Genomic DNA, 10,855 nt, shown 5'->3' with positions numbered 1-10,855 from the left:
TTTAATTAAAATGCTATTTAATTAAAATAAATTTAGTCCCTATTTGGTTAAAAGGTTGCAACTATTTTATTAGTTGTGATGATTAACCGTTCTTTTTCTCTCGCTTTAATTTGTTATTCTTTTTAATCGAATCGATCGATTATGATGGGTAACAATACAAATAAAATTCATAAAAATAATTAAAAAAATACTATTATTCGTTATTAGTGATAATCAAATCAATTGATTAAAATTGGTAATGATCAAATTATTAATCTTTTAACTATGATAATTGAATCAATCGATTATTGCGGTTAATAGTACAAATTAAATCAGGGTTGTACGCCCAATCTTAAAACACTTTTCAAAACCACGGATATCAAACTACGGATTATCATAACTACGATAGGCCATTCAAAAGCCTCTAAAAAAACCATATCAAATCAAATTACAACTCTAAGGGCGTACAACCCTTCCCCGAACTACGTAGACTCTGATCCTCCATAAGGAGGTACGTAGGCACTTGGCAACAAGGCGAGTCCCCTCCCTCCAAATTTTAATCATGTCAATAATTAAAACTTTAACCCTATTAATTATTCGTTGCCTTTCTTTATGTTTTCGCCATAACCCTTATCTTTGCAATGTTAACCTTTAGGAAAGGGTTTTGGGTGCCTAACACCTTCCCTTAACCCGAATATAGTATCTTACCCTAAATCTCTTAACCATTAAAGGTTTCCTATTCGCCTTGGTAGAATAGGTGGCGACTCTCTAAGTTATTTTTTTTAGGGCAGGTTGCTACACCATGCACCAACGAAATTTCATGGTCCTCAAGGTGTTTCTTGGGCCTTTATATGATCCAAAGTAAAGCCCCATGATTTATTTCAATATTCTTGGCATTTTACTTGATTTATTTGTAATTTAAATGAATAAAATTCAAATAAATAGAAATAAAAATGCCAAAAATATAATAATGATTTTATAGGATCTTTTATGGATCATATATGTGATTGTAATCCAAAACTTAGGCCCATTGGTTCAAAAGTGCAAAATTACTCAATTAGGTTTTTGTGCATCTCTTGAAATTCACCCAACTTGTGCACTTTGTATCTTCCTCAATATTAACCCTATGAAGATGTTCTTGACCATTTTAGAAATCCTAGAGTGTCCTCTAAACGAACCTTTTGGTTTTATCTCAATTGAGTCTTCCCTGTTCCTGTTCAAAGCTTTTGAAAAAGATGACTTTTGGTTGACTTTTGAAATGATCTGTAATGTTCTGGCTTATATCTCTCAAATGGTGCATTTCTTGAACTTGGACCCAACATAAAAGTTGTAGAGGATGACATTTCCTTGATAATAGGATTTGTTTGGACAATTTTTGATAAACCATGTGATAGTTATGGCCGGTCAAAGTTCAGTTGACTTTTAGGTCAAAAACCCTAATTTAAAAACTTTGAGTTTTGTTGATTTCTGAACTCTCCTTGATGATTCATGATCAACCCTTTATCAAATGATGAATGTTACTTTAAAAGGTTGATGTTGACCAAAAATCAGGAGTTTTGACTGTATTTTGACCACAGTTGACTTTTAGGTCAAACTAGCCGACTGTTGACTTTTTGAGCACTTGAATGAACAATCTTATGAATCAGAGCTTGAAACTTGGCATGAGGATACTATGAGGCATATGAGAGGCCATGAAGTCCACTTGAGGTATCAGAAGTTGATTTTACTTGGAGAGAAGCAAACCCTAGTTGTGGGTTGATTACTTAGGAGAGAGATAGTCAAGCTTATTTCTCAATGCTTGAGCCAAAATATTTTGAAATATGATGGGTAAATTTTGGGGTATGACAGCGACCCATCCAAATACTACTCTAAGTCAAACACATTTAGCTATGGAGTTCTTATTTTTTAGGCTACCGAAAAGAAGATGCATCTTGTTGATATATGTAGTACAAATCAATCTCTATAAACCTTCCTTCAACCATGCAGTCACATACCTACACACTCTCAAGATCACTCTCATTCTGATGTGAGTTTGCTTTTTTGCCTAGAAATTGTCAAGAGCCGCTCATTATCATGCCTTATGCATCGGTGACCATTCCCCACCCTTGTTGGTCTTGGGTATTACATGTCCACCAGCTTCCACTTGATTCATCCTCGAACAACATCATACTGGGAGAGGTCTTCTCTATTACCATTTGTAACGCCTCATATTGCTTTCAAGATTTCCTACTAATCTCACACTTCGCCAAAAAAGACCATTAATAACACTTTTTTAGCCTTTAATAAAACTTTTAAGTGCTATTAAAGCTACTGCTATTGTAGGTCGGCTACTTATAATAGCGTTTTTTAACCACTAGTAAAAGTATATTGTTTAATAGAACTTCTCGGAAAGCGCTATGATAGGCTAATTTTGACCCAAAGTTTTAAAAAATTATTATTTAATAATAACGCTTTTGCAAATAAGTGCTATTATAGACCTTGAATTTTATAGCACCTTTAGTTAGAGCGTTATCGTAGATCCATGATTTAATAGCACTTTTTAGAAAAGTGCTGATAAAGTCCATTTTGAGAGTTATTTTTAACAGATTACTTACGAGGATTAATATCCACATTGAGCAAACATAAAGGAGACAAATATATATTATAAAATTTGAAAATTATATGTTAGGATTTAAAATTGTACATAATTTTGTATTCTAATTCAATAAAGACACAAAATCAAAGCACAAGTTTCGAGTATGATTTGGAGGCAATCATAATATATAGCAAATGTCATATACGGTGTTAAAAAATTAGTGTTAAAATAAAAAAACTCATAAGCTAAAGAGAAAAGTTACATTGACACTCAATTTAACACCTACACTGATATTATACCCTTTCTTATATAATTTGTGGTTTTTTTAAATAATTTGTTTACCTTAAAATTTGTGGCATGCTATATTTACTTTGTAATATAAAGTTGATGTCATATACGGTGTTAAAAAATTAGTGTTAAAATAAACTCATAAACTAAAGAGAAAAGTTATGTTGACGCCCAATTTAACACCTACACTGTATATTGTACCCTTTCCTATACAATTTGTGATTTTTTAAATAATTTGTTTACCTTAAAATCTATGTCATGCTATATGTACTTTTAATATAAAGTTGGTGCATATATGGTGTTAAAGAATTAGTGTTAAAATAACAAAACTCTAAGCTAAAACTTCATGATGCTTTGAAGTTGATAATGATTAAAATGATCATACAAATTCAAATAAATTTTAAATATAAATGTATCACCTTTTAAGTGTAATAAACTAGTACCATATTCATAGCAAAGTCAAAATATTTAAGATCATTAGTAGATATCATACTACACTATTATAATTAATTTTCTTCTTCTATCCAAAACACCTAGCGTATAATTGGTAGCCACTGGAAAGAAAACCACGTATAAATAGAAAAATAAACACACTTTTATATAGTTACTATAGGAATGATTTTTCAGCCTAACTTGAAATCTTATTGACTACTGTAAAATATACTATAGACCGCTTTTATATATATTTCACCTATATAAAAAGTGTTGCAACCAATATATATTTATAATATGTCAAAAGAATTTAAACTTAAAATAAGAAGTCCTAATTACAACATCTCACTCAAAAGAGTCAAAAACTTACTTGGCCATGTAGGAACCATCATGTTTCTGGATAAAAAATTGTAGCTAGCCATATATAGCATTTTAAGACATCCTAAAATGAACATGTTGAATTATTGATTCTGGCAGCTCTCTTTAATCCCGAATCTGAAATTGAAAACCACAAATCATAAATGAAGCATGATTAATAAAAGTCATGATGGTAAAGAGAAACAAACATCATTTGGATTATATTTCAATTATTGCATGCATTTACGCAAAGTTAAAATTTGTGTTAAGACACTTGCAACATAATTCTTTGTCCTACTGTAAAACAAACATGCATGAATTGGGGGAAAGGTGTGTATCGTTTTCTTATCGCACCTAAATGCTAAGGCCTATGGCTGAACAATCCTTGCAACATAAGATTTTCCTTCACCATATGCTTGCAACTCTACTTGAGCTGTATAAGGCACACACCACAATTATTTAAGTTATACATCGAATATTGCATAATGATTTTAGTTTTATAAGTAACGAGAAAGTTAAAATTAAAATCAAATTTGTCTGGCCAATGATAGGAAGAAAAATTACTGTGAGAATTGGATCGAACTCTAGTGTGTTGAAGGGTAGCTTCTGGTTCGATAGAGATTGTGTCGAAGACCTAGGCTTGTATTAACAGAAAGAGTTGAAGGGAGCGGCGGCTATGGACGCTGCATTAACAGAAAGAGAGAAGACAGCCATAATCAAGAAAGCACACAGCGCAATTTTGTTAAGCCTTGGGGATAAGGTTCTTCGACAGGTATCAAAGGAGACGACGGCATCAGGGTTATGGGTGAAACTTGAAAGTTTGTACATGACCAAATCACTGGTAAATCGGCTATACTTGAAGCAAGCTTTGTATTCATTCAAGATGATTGAAGACAAAGTGTTGACTGAGTAGTTGAATATATTTAACAAGCTGATTCTTGATCTTGAAAATATTGATGTGAAGATCGATGATGAAGATCTAGCACTGTTATTGTTGTGTGCTTTGCCTCGATCACATGCTCACTTCAAAGAAACTCTCTTGTATGGAAGAGAGTCCCTGGCCTTTGAAGAAGTACAATCAGCCTTGAATTCTAAGAACTTGAATAAATGAAAGGAGCTTAATCCTTTGACGGTTGGTGAAGGTTTGGTTGTTAAGGGAAAATTCTTGAGAAAGGATGCTAAGTTTGACAAGAAGAATGGTAAAAGTCAGCAGAAGTCTTATAGTGGCGAAGCATCTGGTATTCGATGCTATCATTGTAAGAAGGAAGGTCATACAAGAAAGGTGTGCCCTGAACGCCTGAAAGATGATGGAAGTAAGGATAATGGCAATGCAGCCATTGTTCAAGATGATTTAGAATCATCTGATGTTCTTGTGGTTTCAAGTGGTGACTCTAGTAAGGAGTGGATTATGGATCCAGGTTGCACTTGGCACATGACTCCAAACAAAGACTTGTTCGAGGAATTATGTGATAAAGATGGTGGATCTGTATTGCTGGGAAACAACAAAGCTTGTAAGATTGCAGGTATTGGGTCTGTGAGATTCAAGCTCTATGATAAGTCAATAAGGTTGTTGACTGAAGTCAGGTATGTTCCTGATTTGAAGATAAATTTGCTTTCTCTTGGTGAATTCAACAAGAAAGGATATGTTTTCCAAGGAGAGAAAAGTATCCTAAGAGTCGTGAAGGGGTCGAAGGAAGTCTTGAGAGGCATGAAGAAACAAGGCTTGTATACCCTTGAGGCTGAATTTGTAAGAGGTTCGAAAAATGTTGTATCCACGAAACTTTTGTCGAAGATAGAAATTTGGCACATGAGATTGGGCCATGTCAGTGAAAGGGGTCTGGTCGAATTAGGGAAACAAAATCTGCTTGGCAGGGCCGGCCCATGCATTAGGCAAGTGAGGCCTTTGCCTAGGGCCTCCAAAATTTGTTTTTTACCTAGGCATATGTTATATTGTTGCTGCATTAATTAATTACCATTCATAATCATTACTGTACCGTTGCAATTTGGAAATAAGAAGCTAAATAGCCACTACTATATTGTACCTAAACATGCATTTGCAGAGCATCTTTTTAATTTAATAATTTAACTCATTAAATTTCTCTCTCTCCAAATCAATTTATATTAAAGAATACTAGTAAATACAAACAACAATTTTACTATCATTATTACTATACCGTTGCAACTTGGAAACTAAATAGTTACTACTACATTGCACCTAAACATATATTTGTAGGCTGTAGCAGCTTTTTAATTTAATCATTTGACTCATTAAATTTCTCTCTCTCAAAATCAATTTATAAAAGAATAGATACACGACAATTTTCCTGTACGTGCTTATCCTATTTCCTCTTTTTCATTCTCTACTTCCATCCAATCACTTTCATCTTGGTTGTACCTTTCTCATCTCTCATTCTAGTTTTGTAAAGAAAAAAAATCAAATATTATAAAAAAAAAAGATTGTAGAGAAAGAGGACAAAAAGAAGAACAACAAAGACAAGATTAAAGAAGCAATACAAAAAACAGGTTTTATTTATTTGATATTTTATTATTTAATTTTTATGTTTAAGAATTTTATTTGTTTTAATTTTATTATTGTTGAATTTTAGTTGTTTTATATTAGTGTGTACAACCAAATACATATTATTTTAATTTAGGTTAGAAGAATGTCAACTCGAAAATTTGAATCAGGAAGTTCAAAATTGAAGAAAAAAAAAGAATTGAATCTTTAGTTGAATCACAAAAGGGAGCTTTAGATAAATTTATCAAAACAAACAAAAAAAGTAAATTTGAAGAACTTAAAAATGTAGATGAAGTTAACAACTTAGACAAAGATGAAAATAGAAATAGTGATTTATTAATAGAAGAACTTGATAGTGTAAACACCGCTAAAAATATACGTGATCCAAGTCAGTGGACAAATATTAGCCCCAATTTGAGAGATTTATTAGTAGAAAAAGGCCCCCTTAAAGTTATCGATATAGATTTTCCTAAAGATGAATCCTCAAGACATTTTTCTTCTTCCTTTTATATTAAAAAATTATCAAATGGAGAAAAACGTGAAAGAAGATGGCTAATATATTCTCAAGATTTGGATAAAGTATTTTGTTTTTGTTGTAAATTGTTTAATACACTTTCCAGTACAAGCAAATTAGCAAGTTGTGGCATTAAGGATTGGAAAAATATGAGTTCTAAGTTGAGGAGTCATGAGATGAGTAATGAACACATCGTTAACATGAGTTCATGGGTTGATTTAGAAACAAGATTGTTAAAAAATAAAACCATTGACATACATGTTCAAGAACAAATAAATAGAGACAAAGAACATTGGAGAAATGTTTTATTTAGAATAATTGCAGTTGTTAAAACTCTTGGAAAAAACAACTTAGCCTTTCGTGGAACAAATGAAAAGAGTTATCAAGAACAAAATGGCAATTTCTTAAGTCTTATTGAAATGATTGCTAAGTTTGATCCTATAATGCAAGAACACATCCGTCGAATTAAAGATAAAGAAATTCATAATCATTACCTTGGGCATAGGATCCAAAATGAATTAATAGGTTTGATAGCAAATGAAATTAAAACAAAAATTATTCAAAAAATTAAAAATGCAAAATATTTTTCAGTTAAACTTGACTGTACTCCTGATATAAGTCATCAAGAACAAATGACTTTTGTCTTACGATGTGTTGATATTTCTTCTACTCCAATACAAATTTGTGAACATTTTTTAGAATTTTTAATAGTGAGTGATACGACAGGAAAAGGTTTTTTCGATGCAATTATAAATGAGATAAATATTATTGGACTTGATATTAATAACCTAAGAGGACAAGGTTATGATAATGGGTCTAATATGAAAGGAAAACATCAAGGAGTGCAAAAAAGATTTTTAGACATTAATCCTAGATCATTTTATACTCCATGTGATTGTCATAGTTTAAATTTATTACTTTGTGACATGGCTAATTGTTGTCCCAAAGCTACATCATTTTTTGGAGTGTTGCAACGTATCTATACACTATTTTCTTCTTCTACTAAGAGATGCTTTATTGAAATTATGTGAAATTATCGACGAACCTAAAATAAAAAGTGAAGCTGAATGTTTAGCAACTTATGAGCTTGAAAATTTTGAATTTTTATTAAGCATGATTATTTGGTATGATATATTATTTGCAGTAAACTCTATTAGTAAAAATATGCAATCAAAAGATATGCGTATTGATGTTGCTATAGAACAATTGAAAGGACTTATTTTATTTTTTGAAAAATATAGAGAAAATGGATTTGAAAATGCAATGATTTCTGCAAAAGAAATTGCTTTTGAAATGGATGTAGAACCAAAATTTTGTGAAAAACGTATAATTCGTAGAAAGAAACAATTTGATGAGATTATTAACAATGAGGTTGTAAAATCTCCTGAAGAATCATTTAAAACGGACTATTTCTTATATATAATAGATCAAGCAATCACTTCATTTCAAAGTAGATTCGAACAATTTAAACTATATAGTGATATTTTTGGTTTTCTATTTAGTATTGAGATGTTAAAATCCATTGAAGTTGAAATTTTAAAAGAGAATTGTTTAAACCTTGAACGATCATTAAAACATAATGACAACACTGATATTGATGGATTAGATTTATTTATGGAACTACAAATTTTAAAAGAAATAATAAAAGTAGAAAATGATACACCAATTGATATACTTAATTATATAAAGAGACTTGATTCTTTTCCAAATGCATATATTGCTTATAGAATAATGTTAACAATTCCTATATGTCGCGGGGAAAAATCGTCTTTTTTTTCGGGATGAGACACCTGATGCCTTCTTTGGGCTCGAGTGCTCATAAAATGATTTTTCTTTTGTACGGACCAAACTTTTTATTGTTTCCAAAAGAGGAAAAGGAAAAAAGTTGCAATAACCTTAAAAGTGGGGGAGAGATCTTGGGTAAGAGGGTTGGTTATACGAAGGGAAGGTATTAGCACCCAACGTATCTATAGTACTCTATAGGTTTCTTTGTTTTGTTTATTCCATTCTTGTTATGGTGGAGGTTCTTGTGAAATAGGTGGGACCTAAGATGTTTGTTTGATTATGCTCGCAAAGATCATCGCGATCCTCTGCATACATATCCCCTAGAGGGAATCAGAGCATCTGTAGCTCGGGGTCTACGGGTGCTAAGGTTTGAGTGGTTTGAGGGAGAAGTTTTGCTCGCCAAGGATACGACCTTGTGCCTACGTATTCTCAAAGGGATGTTGAGAAAGTCAGAGCAATCGTAGTTCCCACTTATGCTAGTGGAAGCAAAGGATAAGAGACAAATGTCATCTAAATGTTCGATGTATCTAATCTATATCATCACATACATCTGTTTGATTTTGTTTGAAAATCTTTTCATTATAAGCCCGGGGCCATGCCACTTAGGGTGCTTAGAATGATAAAGATGTTTTTTTGTTTAACCAGCCTTGTGGCAAAAACTTTTAATGAAGTCAGCCTTGTGACAAAAAGTTTTGATTAATCAGCCAGCCTCGTGGCAAAAGTTTCAATGAAGTCAGCCTTGTGACAAAAACTTTGATTAATCAGCCAGTATGGTGGCAAAACTGTTTGATTGATTAGCCAGCCTTGTGGCAAAAAAGTTTGATTGATTAGCCAGCCTTGTGGCAAAAAAGTTTGATAAGTTTGATTGATTGATTGATTGTTTGTGATGACATAGAAGAGATACTCCTATCATAGAGATGAAAAATGTCTAATCTCCTAGGGTATTTGATTTGGATATTGGGGATGCTTATAAGAAGCCCGTGGGTCCTTGTACGAAGCCCAAGAGGAGGCTATCCGAGGGTCCTTGCATTGTAAGCCCAAGAGGAGGCTATGGGAGGGACAATCCAGGGTCCTTGCATTGTAAGCCCAAGAGGAGGCTATGGGAGGGTCACTCGTTTGTACAAAGCCCAAGGGGAGGCATGGTATAGTTGGTCTGAGCTCTTAGAGCGATTTCACCGGGAAACCATACTCTATGTCCTAACCTAAACTAGTGGAGATTCTTTGCACGAAGCCCAATAGGAGGCTATGGGGAACCTAGTGTTGTACTAAGTTGAACAAGCACATATATCACACATATGAACAAACATGAACAAGTATGAACAAACATGAACAAACATGAACAAGTTATGAATAATTATATATATGACAAAGTGTGTGTATATAATGGAGTTTATGAAGGAAATATACCTGTAAGCATGATCCATTTGTATACACAGGGCTCGGGACTCACACTCGGGGAGAGGTCCACTTGAATTTATTCAAAGCTATGTAAACAGGTATTTACAAAGGGGCTTGGGACTTATACCTACATGGAGGCCCATGGTATTTTTGGGAAGATTTAAAGAAAACCTTCATTTTTGATTTATTATTCAAAGTTAAATATAAACTGATCGAGGTATGTACAAAAAAGGGTGTACAATGAAATACCTAATTTCATGTACAGGAATGGGACTTATACCTAAGTGGAGGCCCATGTTTTATTTTATAAAACATGGTTGATTGTTTTTTTACAGACGCGTTGTTTGAAAAATTGTTTGAAAGTTTGTTTTGAAAGAGTTTTCTGTTTAAAACTGTACAAAAAGAAAAGAAATGGGACTTACACTCTCTAATATTCGAGAGGCCCCACTTTGTTTTGAAAAACATTTGATCAATTAAAAAGGTTTAATCAATAGTTTCAAAAAGAAATGGTTTATCGTCTTTGAAGAGAAATGCGATCGCTTGTTTTAAAACGATTTGAATTTGACAAAAGTCAACTTAATTAAGTTAAAACAAGTTTTAATACTCAATTAAGACCTAAGTGATTTAGGGTTTGATCAAAAAAATATTTACAAGTGATTAGGTTTGAAAATCAAATGAAAAATAATATTTAAAAGTATTAAAAATACTTAAAAACAAATCATTTTAAACCTATTTAAAAATGTATCAAATAAATATTTTTTTGATGATCTTTTTTGATATTCTTAAAATATATGTGTTAAACAAGAAGTGTGTAAAAAATGAATGAAAAATGAATTAATTTGATGTGTTAAATAATTAAATGAAGTTGTTAAAAAAATGAAGAAAATAAGTGGTAAAAAATTGGGTTTTGTCTTCACAAGGGTTTGAACCCACGCCCTTACACTTACCAGCCAAAACAACAACCAACTGAGCTGCGCGTGCAGCTTGTTATTCACACGCGTCCATTCAA

This window comes from Vicia villosa, linkage group LG2, assembly GCF_029867415.1.
Source record: "Vicia villosa cultivar HV-30 ecotype Madison, WI linkage group LG2, Vvil1.0, whole genome shotgun sequence".
NCBI lineage: Eukaryota > Viridiplantae > Streptophyta > Magnoliopsida > Fabales > Fabaceae > Vicia > Vicia villosa.
The sequence above is the reverse complement of the archived record's forward strand: the minus strand, read 5'-3'. Positions refer to the sequence as shown.